This window comes from Typopeltis vanoorti, chromosome 19, assembly GCF_054136105.1.
Source record: "Typopeltis vanoorti isolate ZY-2024b chromosome 19, IOZ_Tvanoo_1.0, whole genome shotgun sequence".
NCBI lineage: Eukaryota > Metazoa > Arthropoda > Arachnida > Uropygi > Thelyphonidae > Typopeltis > Typopeltis vanoorti.
In genome coordinates this window covers 104890412-104912973 of record NC_143567.1, presented here as the reverse complement: position 1 = coordinate 104912973, position 22562 = coordinate 104890412, and the positions used below count along the sequence as shown (strand labels likewise).

Genomic DNA, 22562 nt, shown 5'->3' with positions numbered 1-22562 from the left:
GCAGCGCCAATTTCAACTTCTACTTATCTACTAACCGTATTGTCGTGTGTTGTTTACGATATCGTCTCCACAAAGAATCCTCAAACGTGTAGAAAGCCTTTTGTGTTCGTCGTACAGGTTGTGTAATTTTGACGGTATATATCAGAACACAGGAGTATAAGTAAATAATCATTTATTATTATTTTTTATTAGATAGAGGGCGCTTAATTAGGACTGTAGTTTTTGATTTTTTGCTCCAATTTTTTTTTAAACTAGTCCCTTTGTTACACCATGTTGTTGTTGCAGTAAGTGAAATGTTGTTTCTTATCTTACTCCAATAATGATAACACTGAATACGAACTGCATATACGTGAATACAGGTTTCCCCTAACGAAAGTAGGCCGAATATTTCTGTACAATCCATAGTCTGCATAACCTCCTCGCCAGCCTGCAGAGCTGAGCATCACAGAGACCGTAGGCCGTATATTTCTGTACAATCCATAACATCCATCCATAGTCACACGGACGTTATCTGCATGCGGCGGATTTGGTGTGCTCTGCCGCAGATTCCCGCAAGCGACCATATGAGATACGAGAGCGCTCTCTGCTGGCGTAAGAGCCACGTCACCTCTGAGTAAATTCCATTTCATTCCCTTCCAGTGACGTCACATCGAGTTACGAACGGAAACGAGGCGCCTGCTCACGCATTAATGCGTCCCCTCGGTCTTCATTAGACTACCATGTTAAAACCGCCCGTTGGAAGGGAACAAGTCCGATTTTGGAAATGGATTAATTCACAAACCAGTAACGAGCCGGAATTTTTATGAGTTGCGCTGTTATCATTAAAAGGTAAGAAATTGCCTGATATGCTACCTTTTAACGGGGAATGGTTCCAAGTAACCATACCCAAATTTCCAATATATTTATTATTATAAATAAAAAAAAATAAAAAAAAAAAAACGCGAATAAGTGGTCCCGCGCAGTTCGAACTGCATCCTTCAAGGGTCAACTGCGCAACGTATACAGTATTTTACTTTCCTCGTTCTTTGAAATCATAAAACTAAGCATTTTTGAAGCAATAAGATTTTTTGCGCTCATAAATAATAGCCAAGAAATTAAATTCCTTACTTTTCCGCTTTAAGTAGAGTTGGGAGAAACATTCAATGACAAAGAACACAACAGGTTACCCTCGCTGAGGACTGGCACAATACTGTGAAGATATCTTGTGGTTAGTTGCTTTGATACTCCAATGACAAAGTTGAATGGGAAACTTACTGCTTAGAAACACACACATGGGGAAAAAATAAAATCAAGCTTTCAAACGATTTAAAGATTAATGGGAACGCACGGAATAAAAAACTTTGTGTAAACGCGACATCGCCGTTAACAAGTCAAGACCCTGAGTGCAAATTGGAAACTCACTATTCAATTGCGCATGAGCATAAAGTGGCTTTCAATTGGTGCAGTGAAATTTCACAGGGAGAAAGCAGACGAAATAGCGTGTTGTTTTAGCGTATAGTTTTCACTCAAATAAGAATTTATTGCCGAATGGTCACAGATACACACGACTACAGTGCTCTCAAAAAGGGCGGACGAAATAACTTACAATATTTAAAAATATCAATGAATAAATAAACTACATTTGAAATAGCGAGTCCTTCTCTATAACCTCTCAGAGCATTTTCATTTCCGACGTTATAAGTGTTTGCTAAGATATATTACGTGCTGACAAAAAAACAAACAAAAATCCATGTTTTATTTACTATTTAATTTATTTTTTTTTATTAATCTATATCTTTGTAACCTTTATAATCTTTAAGAATTCCTTCTTTATAACAATATTTGAATTAACAAATTGTTATTATCACCTAATCTTATCGTAACTTGATAATTTTTGTTCATAATAATAAAAACAATACTATTAGTATCGATATAATTACTGTAGTATGCATATCTCTCTAAGAATACTTTTTTTTTTTTTTTTACTGTATAATCGTGCAAAAACTAAAACGCAGGGACTAGTCGGCTATTTTGTGGATAGGAAGAACAATGTTGGGTAATGAGATGTGTAGTTTCCATGAGTGAGGGTCTGGGTTTTCGTTTATCATTAACTTGTTTTTTTCAAGGTTACTAATATATATGTTGTTACCAGTTGCCGATTGATGATCAGATTGATGTCGTGTTGCATATTTGCCACAAGTGAAATATGCAACGGTCTCTCTTTAATACGTACTAAACACAGACTGTGCACAAGGAAATTCTGTAAGAAATGTTTTTATCTATCACATCCTTTTAAAAGACACTTAAGAATCATAATCGTCATCATCATGCTTATCAAGGATTTAGGCCTAGTATGGCCTGTTCAGGCCTAAGAAGTCATCGTTGAATCGTTTAAGAGGACATCCTGCTTTTCTTTTTCCTGGTGGCTTGTACTTTAAACCTTGTTTTGATAATCTTTCTGTTTTCATTTTTTGAACGTGTTCCATCCATTTATGTTTATATTTTGTAATTTTTTTCTATTACTGGATCTTGTTTACTTCTTTCATAATAAGGTATACTTTGCAGTTTTTCTCATAAATTTCATTTCTGCTGTTGTTAATCTTTGTTTGTCCTTTTGTTTTATTGTCCAGATTTCGCTTCGATACATTAAGACTGGTAGGGCTAATGTATTGTATACTTTTAGTCTGGTTTGTTTTTGAACTAGGTTTGGTTTAAATATAGGGTTAATTACATCTGCTATTTTTAAATATTTTGCAATTTTTACGTTTATATCGTTTATATTATGTGATCGTACATCCCAGGTAGTTAAATGAATTCACCTGTTCTAAGATCTTGTTATCTATTACTATTTTAGTTCTTGCTGGATCTTGTCCTTTAAAGGTCATAGTTTTTGATTTTTCTGTTGATATTATCATACCATAATCTCTGGATATCTCATTCAGATCTAAAATAGCTTTCTGTAGTTTATCTTCAGAATTTGTAATTATTATTTGTCCTTGGCAAAGAGGAGAGTGTTTAAGTTTACTGTAGGAGAAAGTTTAATTCCTTGATGTAAATTTTTATTCCATGTTATTATTATTTCATTTAAGTAGATATTAAAAACAGTTTCTGAGAGGGGACATCCTTGTCGGACCCCTTGGTTTATCTCTCTCGTATATTATAGCCCGTCATTTAATCTTATTTGTATTTGATTATTTTCATATATACTTGTGATAGCTTTTAGGATATTATTTGGTATTTGTCTTTCTTTTAATATGTTAAATAATATGTTTCTTTTAACTTTGTCAAATGCTTTTTCAAAGTCAATAAATGCAATATGTGTTTCTAAATTGTATTCTCTTCCTTTCTCTATTATTAATTTTAGACAAATGGCCGGGTCTATGCATGGTCGTCCTTTTCTAAATCCATTCTGTAATTCTAAAATAAAGTTTTCGGAATATTTCATTAGTTTGCTATTTAAGATTCTGCTATATATTTTGTAACAGGAATTTAGTATACTGATACCTCTATAGTTTTTAGGGTCATCTGTATTATCTTTTTTAAAGATAGGAATCACAATTGCTTTTTTCCATTCTATTGGTGGGGGGGATACTAGTTGAATAAATTTTATTTAAAAATAATAAGATTCTTTCTTTGAATCTTGTTCCTGCATATTTATAAAGTTCTGAACCTAATTTACCTTCTCCAGGTGATTTTCCGTTTCTTGTTTCTTTCAGGCTGATTTCTAATTCTTCTTCAGTTATTTCCTTTTCATTTTCGTTAATTGTTTGCCAGTTACCTTTTTTAAATTATTTCTTTGTCCACAATTCTGTGTAGTAATTTAGAAATTCTTCTAATTTCAATTCAGTGTTTAATTTTATGTTTTCTTCGGTATCTGCATTTAGGTGTTTCAAAATCTTATATACATTGGGTCTTATTTTATATAAATCATGTTCTAAATTAGAAACAAATTTGTTCCATGCTTCTCTATGTCTTTTTCTGACTTCTATTTTAGCTATGGCTCTTATTCTTTTATTTTCTATTTCATCTTCTAATCTTTTACTGTTTACCCATTTGTGGTAGGCTTCTTTTTTCTTTTTGATTATTTCTTTCATTGTACCATCCCAGATCATCAGTTTTTTCCTTTTATTGAATTTTTTGGTCTTTCTTAAGCTTTCATTTGCTGCTGCATTTAGTATCGTTTTTATATTAAGCCATTCTATTTCTATTTCTTCATTTTGTTTTATTTTATCTAGATATTGGTTAATTCTTTGTTCATATAGCCATTGTACATTTGTGTCACTCAATAGTCTTGTTTTTAAACAAATTTCATATTTTCTTTCTGTTGTTGTTACTTGTAGCCATTTAGGTGGTAATCTTAATTTTATTTTAACAAGGAAGTGGTCATTGCTTATTTCGTATCCTCTGTGAACTCGAACAACTAGTGAATATTTTGATGTCTTTTCATTTAATATAAAGTAATCTAATATTGATTTCCATCCTCTTGCTGTCCTTAAACATTCACACTAAAAAGACACTTAATCATTCACACTAAAGAGAAACCATTCCGGTGTGCCAAGTATAATATGAAATTTTAAATACCAGGAAATCTTAAATCACACTTTAGCATTCAGTATATATAGCTACAAGTCTGTGATCAGAAATTCTCAACAGCAAGTTCTCTTAAGGAAGTCTTAAAAGACTTAAGAATTCACACTAACGGGAGATCCTTCGAGTGTATCTTGTGTAATAAATGATTCCGTACTAATCAAAAACGATTTCAATGCGTCAACACTTTTGACGCATTGAAACGGTTTTTGATTAGTACGGAATAAAGGGTTGACCCATTTGATGCGTCAACACTTTTGACGCATCAAATAGGTCAATTTACAGTGCATTTACAGACGGTGTAATCTTTGACATTTAGAGATATCACCCAAGGAATTACTACTGCCAAGGTGAAAGAGAACCTATTAATTGCAACGTGGTCCTGATATGAAGAGGGATTTGATTGGTGTTGAAAACATTGAGTTAAGTGATGTAAAAAGTAATGTGCTGTAAGCATGTTTGCTTATATAGATTTAAGAATTTTTTCCGCGATGTCGTATCTGCGAAGAATTTCCATAAACGAAAAACCTATGGAATAACGTGTATCACAGAGAAATCGCCTATCCGCCATTGAAATACCAGCTACTGAGTTCCAAAATACCTCTGCAAGCAAACCATCAACACCACTATTCGTTGGGTTAAGAACATGGATTTTCATTACCTCGCAGCCGCTCATAAGCTTAACATCAAGAGCAGCGATAAGCGTAGGGTGGAGTTCACGCGATTAGGGAATGTCAACGTTGCGGTCAATAAGAACATTGTAGCCAATTTTGTGTTGTAACTTTCTGCCAATACTTCCATAATGGACATTTCTTGTACTAACACGACAATGCATCCGTCCACAAAGTGATGCATGTGCAGAAATGGTTTGATGATGTGAGTGTTGGAGAATTTGATCAGCCTGAGCGGATAATCTGTTGTAAAAGATGCGCAGTTGCAACTTCACGGTGCAACGTGAAGCAAAATGATTTGCCATGGACAATGTTTCACCCTGATGGGAATCCGCGATCACAATTGTTAAGTAAAGTAACATAATTTTTAAATGATATGTTTCTTTTCTTCATTCTTTTGAACTCCACCGTTATATCGTATATTATAGTTATTCATATTATTATATATTTCACATCTGTAGATGCACTGTACTTGAACGATACCTGTTATGTTATTTATATCTTGAGCAATTTACAGTGCCGATATGAACCAATTTCGTGTTTATTGAATACTTCTATCCTTGACCGCCTGAGGGAGAAGAGAGCAAAGTCCATGGATGAGCTGATTACTCTAGCGAATGGAACCAGGTTTGGAGAAGGGAGAATCCCAGCATTTGAAGAAATTTCATTATAAAATAATTTGAGTGCCCGCAGTACAATTCGCTTGCAGTCTGTTCTAGCGTTGATCGAGAACTCTGGTAAGCAGTCGACTGAATTATTATACTCTTGCAAGTTAATGGTGTATGCCTAAATGTAAGTGAACAACTAAAACTAAGTTATAAACATCACGTGCTGAACGGACATCAACATTTCCGAAAAAGAATGAAAATATATCCAACCTGCATAATGATATTCTTGCTGATAACTTCCTTCTTAAGTTTTATTGTTATTATTATTATTTTTATTATAAACAGTAACATTAAGTCTACATGTGTTTATGATTCTTTTATTAATGTTTGGTGACATCTGTTATTTGCCGTGCTACTATTAATTTATGGTAAAATATATGTGCATCTCTCTCTCTCTCTCTTTAACGATAAATCTAAGGAAAAACAGTTCTTTTTAGCAATTCACATAAAGGAATTAGTCCGAGGAGAGTAATGTTGCAACGTTGTTTCAACGGGAATCTCCCGCTATAGACTAATGCAGGAAGGTTTAGCCGAGAGTGTCAAGGTCATTTAAACCGAAGCCAAGTGGGGTGACTGCAAAGAAAGGAGATAGCATCCTGCTGTTCTGAGTGTAGTTAAGACTACCCTACATGTTCCCTGGATTCTCAAAAATTGTGGAGAGCCAAGGGCCTAACTATTGTCCTGAAAACAATGAAAAGCCATAGATAAGGATAAAGCAAACACAGTGAACAATAGAAGTCATATTCTGATTTTTTTTCTGTCTTTACAATTTAAATTTATTCAAACACATCATAAATCAAGAAAATATGTGCACTTAAAAAAGACAGTGTTATACAATACTGCTGGTGTTTTCAACCTTCCAAACTTTCCACTTCCAGATATTGCCTTAGGAGCTTAGTGGATAACTATGGCCATGCTCATTGGTAATCAGTAGGTGTTCAAATGCCATCACTATAAATATGTTTCAATTCTCCCCTCAATATCACAAATTTCATAGCAACATCCATTATGTCTACACACGAGAGATTCTGAAATCTGAACCGAAATATTGCCTTGTGTGGTCACGAATGTAACAAGGAATATGATCATAATTGTACGTGACTGCATTCTTTTGATATCAGGTAGGTCAAAAGAGACCTCACCAGTTAACTGTTCTTTATGAGACAATGACAGAATTGCGGGTCTGCTGATAAGAAAGAGATTATTCAGATGAGTTTCATTAAAAGAGAACTCTGATATCAGAAGGTCTTACATAATGAAGAAAAACTGTAAAGAATGGAATTAGCGTTCAAAGATTTAAAAAAATGAAATTGGAATTTATTTAAATATATATTACAACCGATGGGACATTCGATGATTGAGGGAGATTGGGGAGTTTTCTCATAATGGTGCACCGGATGATATCGTACTCCAAATCACCTAATCCTGTGCAGTGTGAGGTCATAGTTTTTGAGTACCACAACTACTCAAACAGAAAAACTAGGCTTTACCATCATTAAAAAAAATAAATAAATAATAATAAATAATAAAGAATGACATAGAATCTCATACCTTACAGCAGTCAAATCTCTATTTCAATCTCTCTAATCTATGTATGTAAGTTATCTTATAAAATAAAAATAAATAAAGAAATTTTTTCTTTATTTATTTTTATTTCACTCGGAAGTGAATTTTATCTTTCCAACGAAAGTGCTGGATTTATTTATGAAATTAACACTCTTTGATTCTTCCTTGAGCTTACCGTGTACGCTATTTGTTTGTTGTTGTTTTTTTTTTCATACATCGCTTAACTGATGAGATATAATCTGCTGATTTCAATGTTATCTGTTAGATTAACTTGCTTTAAAACCGTGCGTCATTAATGGGCACAGGCATGGATAAAAACATCTTTAAAATAGCAATTAATATTCTTCACTTTTTTGTATTAAACGAATGCATGAAGAGATTGGTAAAGATTATCATCATTAGCAAATACAAAGTAGTGTGTTTACCAAACTGTTGAGCTGCCTAATAACAACCTTTTGAATTGGCGTCAAATTCCACTATTGTTATAAGCAATACATTAAGAGATCCATTACTTTACAATAAAATCATGTATTCGTGATCTAGTTTAAATCGAGAAATCTGAGTTCTATTAGTTTAATGAAAAAACCAGGGGTGAAACCTCTTTATTATGCTATGTAGGAAATATTCTCTGAGCATCCTTGGAACAGTGAAGTTCTCTTATGAGAAAATCATATTTTGATCATATCCTATCCTATCCTCATTTACTCTCAAGCGTAGACCTACTTTTTAAAATCTAGGCGTCGGAACCGAAATCTTATGGAATAGGTTGGTTTTTCCTTATTCCTGGAGGTATCCTATATCTGTAGAGGCGTGTGTTCAATATTTTGATAGTTTAAAAAAATGAGGAAATGTTTAAATATTTGAAATAATTATACAATATCAGTTGTCAACGGACACCTCATGGACAAAATGCATGCCATGTAATGAGTCACGATTTTGTAGGCGGTATCAATTGCAGGAATATGATGCTCCCAAGTCAGTTCACTTGTGTCCGGTGAAATTGCTGCGAGAAGGGAAATGATCGAGTTTGAAAGGAGCGTTGTGATAGGATGCCACGTATGAGGCCTATATGCAAAATGTTCACAAATTGGGCCAGTGGCAACAATCAGTGTCACCGTATTTTCTGTAGATAGAGACACAGGGAGTCAACTGCAAGATGTTATTTGCAATGCACGACACTCGCCGAACGTGATTGTAGGGTGCTACGAAGGATATTATGTAAAACGCTATTCATCGGCCGAAATGAATAGCGTTTTACATAATAATTCATACACGATGAATGCGGAGTTTCGTACATAAAACGAAACAAGAAACTGCAGAAAAACATTCAGAACCGAGGTTCACAACACGGGTTTCAATGTAGGACCGCAATATGCAAGCCCCACATTAAACAATCCAATACTCTCTTTGCACCACTGAACAAAGCTGCATGTTGGATTGTTTTAATGTGAGGCTTGCATATTGCGGTCCTACATTGAAACCTGTGTTGTGAACCTCGGTTCTGAATGTTTTTCTGCAGTTTCTTTGGAAAGCTGTGTTATGGAGTGATGAACCCTAATGATTGTCTCTGGGATGAACTAGAGCTTCTGGTGAGGACAGGGAATGTCCGACCTACGTGCAGGACTAGGATTGCTGCAGTCATTGCAATGAAAAGAAGTCCTATATGTTAATAACATGGGCTGCTTGCTCTCATCACATCATGGTGACTTTTTCGAAACGGTGTATATACAGGGTGTTCGGGATAAATTTGACAGTTTCGTAAGGAAAAAGAAAATCTTCTTTGTATCTATTAAATTTAATGAATTGACAAAAAAACATTACAGGCAGAGTTAATTACAATACTATCAACAAGATTTACTCAAAATAACCACCATTAGCATCGATCACAGCTTTAATTCTGCTTCGGAACCTCGAACAAACTGATGCTACAGTCTCCCTGGGAAGGGCCGCAAAAACTGTTTTAATTTTATCCATTAACTGGGCTTTTGTATTACTGGAAGTGCGATTGGTGTCTTTTTCAACTGCGCCCCATACAAAATAATCCATGGGGTTAAGGTCTGGGGAGTTTGGAGGCCAAACATTTGGACTGGTGAAGTCGTAGAAATTTTCAGACAACCATTTTTGACTTTTCCCAGAGGTGTGGCAAGGGGCCGAATCCTGCTGCCATACATACGGCCTGCCATTGGCTACCCTTGTTATCCAGGGCTTGACTACAGTTAGCAACTCCACGAACAAAGCCCGAATTCCAATGCCAGGGTTCTTCAACACCTGTTCCTGCAGATTTGCGAGGAATTCTGCTGTACGAACGCAATCAGATCGTCTGCTAGGGGTCTTTCTTCTTGCTACATCCTCGTAGTCACCATTGCAAGTCTCTAGTTCATGCCTGATTGTTTTTACTGTATTCAGGGAGCATTGGGCAGCAGTCGTAATATCCTTATTTTGATGGCGGGCACGAATCATCATGATACAAGTTATTCTCTTCCATGATTCAGGTGGGTTCCAGCTATCCATCCTTTCTGACATCTTGTATATGAATGAAGAAGGGTCCAAACTTTTAAATGAAGAGAAGTGTGTGTTAATACATGTAACTTACGGAAAAATATAATTAATTATAAATATGTCAAATTTATCCCGAACACCCTGTATATATATATGCACACATACACACATATATATAATATTCACCCAAGCCTGATTCAGCTTTAAAGTAAAAGGCTGGTTATATTCCACTAATTTGAGCCCTACAGGGCTTATGACTTGTGGAAATACCTTCTGGTGAATACGAATGCTGTGCCAAATAAAGCGGCCTTTTGCAACTGCCCGATTTTTAATCCATCTAACTCGAGTGCTTCTAGATTTTTTTTTTTTCAGTGTTTTGAGGATTGCACCTAAAGCACTTATTATTATTATGAAAACAACTTTCGTTTTCTTTTGCCAAATTCGCTGAACTTCGATTTGCAACTCGCGATACTTTGAAATTTTTTCAGTTTCCTTTCGTCAATTCTGCTATCTCCTGGTACCGATATTTCGATAAATCGAACACTCTTCTTTTAACCTTTTTCAAGAACTGTTACATCAGCTGTATCACATTCCAAGCTTTTGTCAGTCTCGATTTTTAAATCCCAGAGTATTTTAGCCTTTTCATTCTCGATCACTTTTTTCAACTTTATGCTTCTAATCGTCTTTAGATATTTTAAGCCACTACATTTTATACAAATGGCAGTGAATATTCTTATACACATTTTCCATTGATCTATCTTGACTGAATTCTAGTTAATGGGATCAATGACAAGTAAAAAAATAAAGGAGATAATGAATCTCCTTGAAAAATATCCATTTTTAAGTTTATCTCCGCAATTTCTTATTTATTCAGACGAACATTTTTTTCCAATTTTCCAGGCTGGTTTGCAACAATTTCTGTGCGTTTTCGCTAATACCGACGAGTTCTGTGCATTTTAAAATCCAGCTATGAGGCACTGAATGAAATGCTTTTTTATAATCTATCCAAGTCATATGAAAGATGGGTTTTCTATGTTTGCAATTTTTCAAAATCATTTCGTTCATCAGCAATGGCCTTTTGTGCCTCTAGAATTTTTGCTGAAATGAATTTGCTTTAAGTTAGACGTATATTTTGTCAGCTAGTTAACCTGTGGTGTAACTTAAAAGTTGTTGGCAGGCAGGTTATTGGTTGGGAGGTTTCTAGCTTTGGACATTTTTCCTTATCCTTCATGATCAAAAACGTTTTACCTGCTGTGAGCCACTCTTTTTGGCTTTCTCCTTCTAAAACATCGTTAAATCGGTTAGTAATCTTTCGTTTAATCCTGTTAGATATTTCAACCAGTAGCCATGTAATTTATTCTTCCCATGTGTTGACCAATATTTTATGCTTTCACGTTATTTTTGAAACATTTCACTTGTTATTTTCAGTTGGACCGTTTTTTCGTTCTTGAGATTTGGTCTTAATTTATTCAATTTATTTTGCCTTTTAGGGTTGTCCCATAGGCTTTGCCAAAATTTAAGTGTATTTTCTTTGTCTTTAGTATTTATATTTATATTTTCTTTAAAATTATCATTCCGAAAGCTATGAGTTTTCTTGTAATATTGGTGCTGATTTGAAAGAAACATCGACTTTGCTTCTACTCCTCAATGCCTGTACTGTATCATCTTATATTAGCTGCAATTGCAACTATTTTCAACTCCAGTTCCTCTATTATTTCATCAGTAGACCGTGTTCCAATATTATACCGCTTTATGAGGTTATTTCAGATTTACCTGGTTTTCGGCTGTTTTCCTCAAGGTTTTTAAAATTGCCCACCTCTGCTCTAAGCTAAAGAATTTTATTCTCCAGTCGATGCTTCCATTTTGGTTTTTAAATCAACTGCTTTCGGCTTCACCAATCTTATAGCCTAATTGAGATGTTACTAGATAGGCTGTCGAGTAAATAAGTTGATTCCTCTGTCTAATAGTTCCAGTAGAAATAGTCATTGCAACTTTATTGGAATCTTGTAAAAGTTCCTTCATCTTTTTTTGAGGTATACTGGAAGCCTTATTCGTTCCACGTTGTTGTTCATTTGCTCGGTAATTTTTGCGGTGAGTTCTCGTTCCTTCTCTGATATATACCTTTCAGCTATTTTTTTATTTTCTAAATTTTCAGCACATTGGAATCTGGTTCTGCTACGCTCATGCTCTCGATCCGTTCTGGGCCAGAACAGCTTACATTTACAGCTTGAACTTTCAGCACTTCAAGCTCAAGTTCACTAAATATATTGCGTTTGATAATGAAACTGCGCTGTTGCATTCACACTTTCGAATGTAATTTCCGAATTTGGATATATTTCAAGCGAAACTTAGAACATTCGTTTCTGAAATCCTCTAACTGAGAGGGTTTAACAATAGAAGCACTGCATGACATCGATTTTCAGCCATGCTGCACTTTTCGTAGTAAACTCTTTGTATTTCTACGAATTTTGCTCGTTTAGCTGGCTCACGTTTCGCTGGATGTCCAATGAACATAGCATCCAGTGTGGCCCTAGGAAACCCGCGCTAAGATCGATGGGGTATAGAATTCAGATTTGTCTTCACTATTTTTAAATGGGGATGGGCCGATAGCCACTGCTTGAGGCATGAAATAGGAAAACAGGAAAGAATCACAACTAGCACTCGAATACTCTAATAGCATTGAGGGAAAGAGCAAGATGAAAAGAAGTACAGAAGGAAAGAAGAGTAGGGATCAGTCTACAGATAATATAACAGGTGTATATTACATGAAGTAAGGCATGGTTCAGCTTCAGGTTCTTCCTGTTTGCCATGCCCGTATTCCCGTAGTCACTGGAGTGGCCCGTGAGGATATATATATATATATATATATATATAGTAACATAGTAACATTACTGGCTTAACGGGTGAAGCAAAAGCTTTTCATATTCCCGGCTATCTTAATAGAGACTGTGAGTAGAAAGAGTTTATGAGCTAATTGCTCGCCCTCAGCAGGCTAGGAGATTAATCCTCAGTGAGGGGTTTGAGGATGGCTTTAGGTCTTTTGTGCTTCGAGTAGTCCATAGCATCATAGTCGGCAGCCAGTTGGATCAGTCTGTTAGGGTGCACAGTTGCCTTTGAAAAGAATTTGGTTGCTATAGTCTGCATGAAGGTGTAGATATAGGGGACCTCCGTGTCCCGGTGCAGTCGGACAGTTCGGACGAACCATGGAGCGCCCAGGATCATTCTGAGACACTTGTTCTGAATGCGTTGTAATTTAATGATATTTGAGTTTGAAGTATGGCTCCAGGCCGGTGAGGCATAGGTGAGTATTGGACGAACCATCAGTTTATATATGAGAAGTTTGATTCTAGTGCTCAGCTTACTGTTTCTGTTTATTAGCGGATAGAGCTGGGCTATGGTTTTTGACGTGTTTACACAGAGAGTCTTGATATGGGAGTTGAAAGTCAGTTTTCTGTCCATTACTACACCAAGATATTTGATCTCTGTTTTCCACTGAATTTTTGTGTTAAACAGGAGAATATCTTCATTAGGAAGCACTGATCTTCTAGAGAATAAGACGGCTACGCTCTTCTGAGGGTTCACCTGGAGTCGCCATTTGGCAAAATATTGTTCTATTTGTAGTAGGTTTTCTTGCAGTTTCTTGATGGCTAAATGAGGCTTTAATGATCTGGCCAATATCGCCGTGTCATCAGCGTAAAGAGCTTTAATTGAAGATAATGGGTTGTGTGGGATATCATGCAAGTATAAGGAGAATAAGATCGGTGCTAATAAGGATCCTTGTGGAACTCCAGCCAAGATGTGTTTCTGTGCAGACACTACTCCACTTAATCTCACTTGCATGCGCCTATCGCAGAGGTATGTCTTGATGAGTTGAATGATTCCGATTGGAACACCGGATGATATAAGCTTGTATAGCAAACCATAATGCCAAACCTTGTCAAATGCACTGGCTAAGTCTAGGAAAACAGCCCCAGTGCATTGACGCCAGTTAAAACCTGTAATGATATGTTCCACCAATCTGTGTATTTGTTGAGTGGTACTATGCAACTGTCTGAAGCCAAACTGCTCCTCAGGCAGGATGTTTAACTGGAGTACTGAATCTTGAAGCCTTGTAAGAATTACCTTCTCAGCAATTTTTCCGAGATTAGAGATGAGACTGATTGGTCTGTAATTTTGTGGCAGAGTGGGATCCTTTCCAGATTTATGAATTGGTATTATGTACGCCAGTTTCCAGTAGGAAGGGAAATACTTGTAGTGAAGTATGGAGTTGATTATGTTTGCTAAATGAACAATAGCTTTGCGAGGTAGAAGTTTTATAACTTTGTTGGAGATACCGTCGGGTCCAGGAGCCTTTTTATTTTTGAATTTCTGAACAATAGCATATATTTCAGCAGGCGAGGTGGGTGTGATTTGAGTGGATTGTGTGGGAGCAGAATTGAGCGAATATCTGACATTACGGTGTATCTTGTAAATATGACTAATGTCAAGGTGGTCGTAGGCAGGTTTGCACTGTTTTTCAAGGTGATTCGCTATTGCCTCGGCTTTTTCAGCATCAGTGTGGATGAGGCCTAAATCAGTTTGTAGAGGGGGAAGAGGTTTGTTTTTGTTCTTGATCTTACGGATAAGATTCCATACAGAGTGGTTATCAGTGGAGATGGAGGTCAGTTTTTCTTCCCAGAGTTGAGATCTATGAGTTGCGAGTGCGTCTCTCACTGCAGAATTTAACCTATTTAAGATCCGCTTGTCTTGTGGTGCCCTAGTGTTGTGGTATCTTTTCCTAGCCCTGTTTTTTTCCCTAATCAGATTCATAATATCTTCGGGCAGATGGTTGGGTTTGTGGGTAGTTACAGGGGTAGTAACTGCTGCACAGGCTGCTGTGATCTGTTCTGTTAGATTTTTGACAGCTATCTCAATTTCCTCTTTTGATTTAATGATGGGAACAGGACCAATATATTTTGGAAGCATCTTGGAGAGCCTTTCCCAGGGAATAAATGAGTGAGGGGGTGGAGATAATTTTTCAAGATTTCCTAATTTTAATCGTATTGGGTTATGATCTGATGATAAATCATTGATTGTCATTAAATTGTATTGGAGTCTAATGTGCTGCAGTATGGCAATGTCCAATACATCAGCCCTACCATAAGTGTTGTGATGGGTGGGATCAGCAGGGCCTATTACGTGAAGGTTGTTGAAATCAGCATAGTTCTGTAGTATCTGTCCATTTTTGTTAGTGGAGTGGCTATTCCAGGTAGGATGTTTGGCATTTAGATCCCCTGCCACAATGGTAGGCTCTCCAGTATCAAATATGGCATTCAAGTCAGAAGATAGTAATGATTTTTGTGGTGGATGGTATGCTGCAAAAATTTTTAATTTGCCTACTGAGCTCGTGAGAATCTCAATGCCAGTGACCTCAAGAGTGGAGGTAGGAGGAAGGTTTATGGAGTGATGTGAGATAAAGTTCTTGATGAAAATTGCTGTGCCTCCACCTCTGTGGGTTGATCTGTCAGTTCTATATGATTGATATCCGTAGATTTTGGGATTGTCTGCTGGTCTTAGATGTGTTTCGTTTAGTAATAGAACATCTGGCCGATGTCTATGGACAAAATTTTTAAGTTCTAGGATCTTATTTCTTAAGCCGTTGGCATTCCAGGCTATTATCTCTAAGGATTCTGGTTTTAATTTTTTACTGTTCATTAGTGAGCGCTGAAATGATGACTTGGGTGTCTTTGAGGAATCTGTTAGTAGAACTTTGTGAAGGATTAGATCTGCTGAAATCTAATAGCATATTTGCCAGGGACGCGGTGATGATAGCTGTCAAATTTGGGCGTGAAGCTGGCTGTTCTAGGGATGTCTGTTTAGGGCGGGTTACATCCGCATATGACCTGGACTGCCTTTTTAGAGTTGTTTTTTGAGGGAACTCAGTTTTCGGCAGATGGGCTTCTGAATCTTTATTCTGAACTTTAGGAGACTGTGAAGTAGCTGCAGATGTAGGTGAGCTAATGGAAGGAGAGAATGTTCCCTCTTCTGACCTCCTATTACGTGGATTATATAAACATCCTTTGTAGTTGGATGTGTGAGGGCCGCCGCAATTGGCACATTTAGCCGGGGTAGATTTTGGTTTAGAGCAGGTGTTCGTTGGGTGACCAACCCCACACTTCAGACACTTGAACTCTGCCCTGCACATTTTCTGGGCATGCCCAAATTTTTGACATCTGTGGCATTGCCCAGTAGAAGCTCTCTTCCTTAACGGTTCTACCGAGATTTTCAATCCACAGATGGTTGTCAAGTCATATATGTGTTTGTGGGCTTGACTGATTTCGATCAGCACCAGTGGCATTGGAGTCTTGTCCCTCCTGGTCATTCTGCTGACCTTGATTGGTGGTAAATCATTCGAGTGCAGATCCGCAATGATTTCATCTGTGGAGACATCCTCAGGTACGCCTCTAATTACAATCTTAAGATTTTTTTCGGAGCCGAGCGAATAAGTATGGTACTGGACCCCTCTAGAATTCAGTTCTGCTGTCAACCTACGGTAATCTGAGACAGTGTTGGGGTGGATTTTGACACCATCTGTGATATTCTTTGCATTGTTGTACGAAATCTTTAGGTTGTACATCATGTTCTTTATTGTCATCCATTTTTTCTTCTCACGCAGAATAATCGGGGGGATCTTTTCCCTTGCGGAGGTAGGAGAGTCTGCAGCAGAGCCATCTTCTACTACAACATCCATTATTGGTGATTCAGAGGTCGCGGTTTTTCGCTTTTTTCTTGCGCGAACCTCCTGAAAATTAGCATCAGCATGGTCAGTGCGGGAATGATCATCAGCCGCCGCTGATTCCTCAGCAGCGCCGCCCTGAAGCAGTTCAAGAAGCTGAGTATCGTCAGCATCAACCTCTTGGATTTCATGAACTACTACCTTGCCAGGCCATTTTGTGTGGAGCAGATTTCCAATGTGCTTGAAAATGGCCAGGAGCTGTTTAAAGGTGAGGTCCTCGTACGGTACATCTGTGGTTGGATCCGCAAGTTGTTCTGCGGAGCAGTACATGCTGTCCATTTCCACCGCACTATGGTAATAGACAGTTTCTATAACACAATGGCGATGCTGATGGCAGTAAGCCTAGCGTATCGCCGTTGTTTTAGAAAGAAAAGGTTAACTTACCTACTAGATAAAGCACTGAGGAAAATATGTGACTAATTATGGTAGCAAGCAATTAACTACTAACCCTAATGATTAAGCATAACTATAAATCGCTAAAAACATATCAAACTCGATTATAATTCACTATCAATAATACACGACACTAAACACTACAACACGAGCCGCCATCTTTTTTCAATCTCCTATATATATATATATATATATATATCCCAATTTATTAAGGGCCCCAAACAACAAACAATGAGGTGCCTTGTACACGCTATCAACTGGGGAGAAGAGTAAGTATGGCCCTGTATAAATACCCCATGTCGATAGAAAAGTACGGAAAGAAAATTACGCTTCTTCGATATCCTTAGAATACCAATAGGCTTCAATGCACTACTTGGAAAGAAATCAATGGACTCCCTAATGGGGAAAGTCCATCGTGCAATGTAACGACTCCTGTTTTGTAGCTGGTATTAACTGGAGGAATATGATGCTCCCAAGGGATTGTAACTGTCTCCGAATGAGTGTGGGGAGGAAGACTTGCGAAATTTTACAGAGGCATTGTGACAGGATTCACAGTAACACCTGTTTATAGGCCAATCTCTTCGGCAAATCGTTGAAAAATTAAACTATTCCAGGTCAACAGTCGTTCCATGTAATGGATGTGCATGGAGTCCACTACAAGTGCAACCTCATTGGGCTACCTATCTCACTACCGAAGGTGATCATTCGCCACTACAAAGAATTATATGTAAAAACTGGCATTTCTCGGGCGACATGTTGAACGCGGAGTCCTAGGAATCGACTAGAAGACGAATCCTCAAACAATTATTCACAGGCAGGGTTCAGAACATTCGATTACTATAGTAGAATCACATGTGCAATCCCTACATTACTCTAACCAACATGCAATGTCATCTGCAGTGGTGCAAAGAGCATATACAGTGGAATCTGGCAGCTTGGAAAGCTCTGTAATGGATCGACGAATCCCGCTACGCGCTCAACTGAGCTAATGGATTGGTGTAAGTTTTACAGATTGACGGTGAACGCCTCTTAGCAGAATAGCAGAGTGCGTGACCACAACTATGAAATTCGCAGGTGGCGTGGCGGTGGAATGATGCGATCCTGTTTATCCTTGTTTGGCCTTGGATTTCTGTTTATGATACCACAAAACCTCAACACTGAGAGGTATTTGAACACCTTGGAGAAAGCAATGCTTCCTATTTTGTGGCGTTTCAAGAAGTGAACATTGTCTCTTTCAGCAAGACAATGCACCGTGTCGTAAGGAAGCTTGTGCAACTGGTTTGTAGATACGAACAGGCTAAAAAAAAAAAGGTTAATCAAAGTTAATTAAACAATTTATCGTTAAAATTATAAACTGTTCCTAGAAAGAAAGCCCTGTCTCTGCTGAACGATTATCTAACACCATATTACAAAAATAGGGTGTGTCTTTCAAGTAAAGAAAAACAAGACAAGAACTACAAATACCTATGGCTCAAATACTGAAAATATTTGAATATTTTCTCTTCAAATAAATTCCTAAATTATTCTTAGAATAACTAGAAATCTGTCTAATAAACATAAACAACAACTTTAATCCAATTATAATTAAAGAAGGTGACACGCACAGTAACACCCTGAACACCGAATCAGCATAACTACAAGTAATTTCGATATGTAATCATACTATGTCTTAACAGCAACTATTTCTTTCATACTGTAGTACGGGGTGATTCGAAAAGATGGATTCAATTTTGTAAGTTTATATATCAAACATAGAACTAGTGACAAATATGATGTAAAATATATTTGATTATACTTAAAATAAAGTTAATATATATTCAATTAAAATTTATAGATTTTCAATGTGCCCCCACGCACCGATAACATTAAGACGGTAGCTGAATTCATCCCATACCCGAAGAAGGATGTCTTGCGTCACTGAGTTCACCGCAGTGTTCATACGGTTTTTCAGGTCAACCAGAGTTGTTGGTAGAGGTCGAACATAAACTGCTTCTTTTTCGAATCCCCACAAGAAAAAGTCGCAGGGTTTGAGATCAGATCTTGGAGGCTTGAAATGAAGCTGCAGATCTTCATTGAGGTAGCCATTTTGCACACAACTGACGCTGCTGCACTGCTGTGCGCTAGGCAAGCGCTCTAGCGGTAGTATTTCAAATTTTAGGGCGCCCTCTTTCAATTGTTAAGTAGATCATTCATATACGATGTATAGTTGAGGAAATATAGTCGTACGAAATTGAGTCCATTCTTTTCGAATCACCCTGTATAATATATATACATAACAAATCACGTATATAATGTAATGTAAATATACAGTAGTGTGTGTGTGTGTGTGTGTGTGTGTGTGTGTGTGTGTGTGTGTGTGTGTGTGTGTGTGTGTGTGTGTGTGTGTGTGTGAGATTTCTGCAATTACAGTACATTGAACTGCCATTTCATAGAAAATAGGTAAATTTTTAATAAACAATTCTCTGTTATTAACAGCGACCTGGATGGCACATTTTCTGAATTAGTTAATTCTCTAAATCTTGGTTTAAATAATAAGATGATTTGTAATTTAAAACCAGACAGATGGCCAGACAATGCATTATTTCTTTTTTACGTTGTATAGTTACGATGTGTACGTGCTATTAGAAATCCTTACAAATAATTCCACAAACTGCATGATCTTCTGATTCATCCAAGAAGAAATTAAGAACTTCGGTGAGTAAATAGGGCATGGAAAAAAAATACAGTGATAAAGTCCATTTAAGTGAAGTAAACTATAACTATTGATAAAGGATAATAAATGATAATGCACATCGATACTCTAAAATCAGTCAAATTGAAACTGCTAGGTTGAGAAAAACTTGAGTACTATACACGTAGACAAAAATTCATTTGAATTCAGATTTTGTTATCAGATTAACTTGCAGATTTTATGCATGTTAATGACATATGAGTATTAAAGTAGAATTCTTTTTTACTGTTGTTTAATCTGCAATAGGTGGTATTCACATCATCTGCATTTCTTTCTTCGTCTTCTCCTTTTTTTTACATAACTACTACAAATATAATAGAAAATTAATAAATATCACTTGTTTAATTATTTAAGAAAGCATATAAATGTATTCAAAAATCAGAATATTAGACCACAATTAATTTCATAATTCTTTTCTGTTTCAAATAATTTCTCTTTTTATTGTTGTACATTGAATAAGAAATGCTATTTTTTTCTTTTGTAGTGAACCATATTTCATGAAAAAAGAATGGAGAAATAAACAAAATTTACCCAAACTAACTAAAATTATTCAGGGAATCGGAAATAAAATTTGAAGAGCAGAAGAAATTATTTAAACTAAACGAAACATTGCACTGGTCTATGCTGATAATGTGCGACCATTATTTCTTCCAGAAACCTAGCAAAGAATGAGTTGAAATTGTCAGTTTCTCAAGAGTAAAATGGCAGCAAACAATTGATTATAAGGATTGAAAACAGAGAACATTCAGATTCAGAAACACGAAAATAAATGACCTGATATGCTAAATAAAGAGAAATATTTTTAAAAAGAAACAAAATGAAGACTATTTAACTTATTGCCAAAATATTCGCAAATGATTATTTGATCATAATGTGGAACTTGTGGAAAAATTTATCAGAGTTCATCTTGTGATGAAAGAATTTTTACCAACAAAAGAACGTAAACCACACTTAACAATTCATCCAAATACTTGGCTTTTCTTCTATATGAATAATGTGATAAGAAACATTCGTAATCAGAAAATTTTGTTAACCATTTAGGAATTCAGGATCCGAGTGTACTCATTTCATAAGAAAACATTTTATTTTATTTTACTTAAGGAAACATAACAATGAAAATTCCGTACATCTGTAGAAAGAATTACACTTTAATATCATAAAACACAATTACATCGGCACTACTAATGAACGAAGAACTTTTCTTATTTAACAATTCTTCAGATGGATAAAACAATTGATGCTAATGAAGATTGCTTTATTGGCACTGTCTATGACAAAATATTTTCACAATCTGGAGAGATTAGAATTCATAATAATGAAAACACATTTGAGTGCATTATCTGTGGTAAGAAATTTAAGTGAGCATCATATCTTAAGGAACACTTGAGAATTCATTCTACTGAAAAACCATATAATTGTACAATCTGCCAAAAGAAATTTTTGCGCCTAGGACAACTTAAAATTCATTCAAGAATTCACACTAATGAGAAACCCTTCGAGTGTTCAATTTGTGAAAAGAAATTTTCTTATTCATCAACTCTTAAAATGCACATAAAATTCACACTAATGAAAAACCATTGCAATGTACTATCTGTGATAAAAAAATTTTCAAAATCCGGATCTCTAAAAAGCCACTTAAGCTTTCATACTAATCAAAAACCATTCGAGTGTAGTATCTGTAGTACGAAATTTAAAAGCGAATCAATTCTCAACGAACACTTCAGAATTCCTTCATATGAGGAACCATATGATTGTACAATTTGTAAAAAGAAATTTTCTTAGTCAAATCATCTTAAAATGCGCTTAAGAATTCACACTAAAGAGAAACCTTTCGAATGTACTCTCTGAGATAAGAAATTTTCTTGTTTATCCAGTCTTAAACGTCACAAAAGAATTCACACTAATGAGAAACATTTCATTTGTCCAATCTGTGAAAAGAAATTTTCTCAATCAGAAAACCTTAAAAAGCATTTCAGAATTCATACCAATGAGTAACCACTCTCTGACTTAAATTATTTTTTTTTAATTCAAGAGATCTAGAAAGATATTTTTGAATTCATACTAATGAACATACTTCGAGTGTTCTATCTGTCGTAAGAAATTTTCTTTTCCAGGAGATCTAAAAGAACACTCGAATTTATATTAAAGAAGAAACTCTTCAAGTGCACCAACTTTAGAAAGAAATTCTTACCATCAAAAGATCATAAAAAAAAACTTCCCAGCACACATTAATGAAGGCCACTTGAACTATAGTCTCTATAGTAAGAAAATACCAAAAAATTAATTTTGATGAGGGAATTTTCTATTGTACAACTCTGAATTTTGTAGCTTTTATTAAGTTAATAATGACATAATGCTTAATATTGAAAGAATTTTTTACTTTGTGCTAAGAAATTATAGAGAACGAACACACAAACTTTAACACTCACTCGGAATTTGATCTTCGAGTTTACTGTGACATGTATTGTCTCTGCTGGATAAAGTGTGCACCAGTTAAGAATTTGAAACATAATTTTTGTTTCGGCAAAGTTTTCCTAGGCTAACGTAATCTCTTACGTAATTAGCGGAAAGTTCTTATATGTTCCTTGTAACGGGAAATTTTTACAATATGGAATTTTAAAAATATTTACGAATGCAATCTATTGAGATCCCCTTTACGATAAGCACATGTAATATCATATAATATGACTCTT

The 22562-nt window shown here is 36.0% G+C and overlaps 1 protein-coding gene and 1 long non-coding RNA gene across 5 annotated transcripts in view; one reads left to right on the top strand and one right to left on the bottom strand.

Moving 5' to 3' along the window:
* Nucleotides 1-22562, bottom strand: part of LOC150096422 (uncharacterized) — a 92287-nt gene that overhangs the window by 39708 nt on the left and 30017 nt on the right. For 2 of the 4 annotated variants that reach the window (XM_090409323.1, XM_090409324.1), the window contains exon 1: nt 1108-1330. The exons of the other annotated variants lie outside the window; for them this stretch is intronic. The gene's annotated coding sequence lies outside the window, so the exon portion shown is untranslated. Of the gene's footprint in view, nt 1-1107; nt 1331-22562 lie in introns of those variants that run through there. 4 annotated transcript variants of the gene reach the window in all.
* On the top strand, nt 722-20676 carry LOC150096424 (uncharacterized). The gene is made up of 3 exons (XR_016549948.1): nt 722-828; nt 5755-5974; nt 20354-20676. It is a non-coding gene; the product is annotated as an uncharacterized LOC150096424 (long non-coding RNA).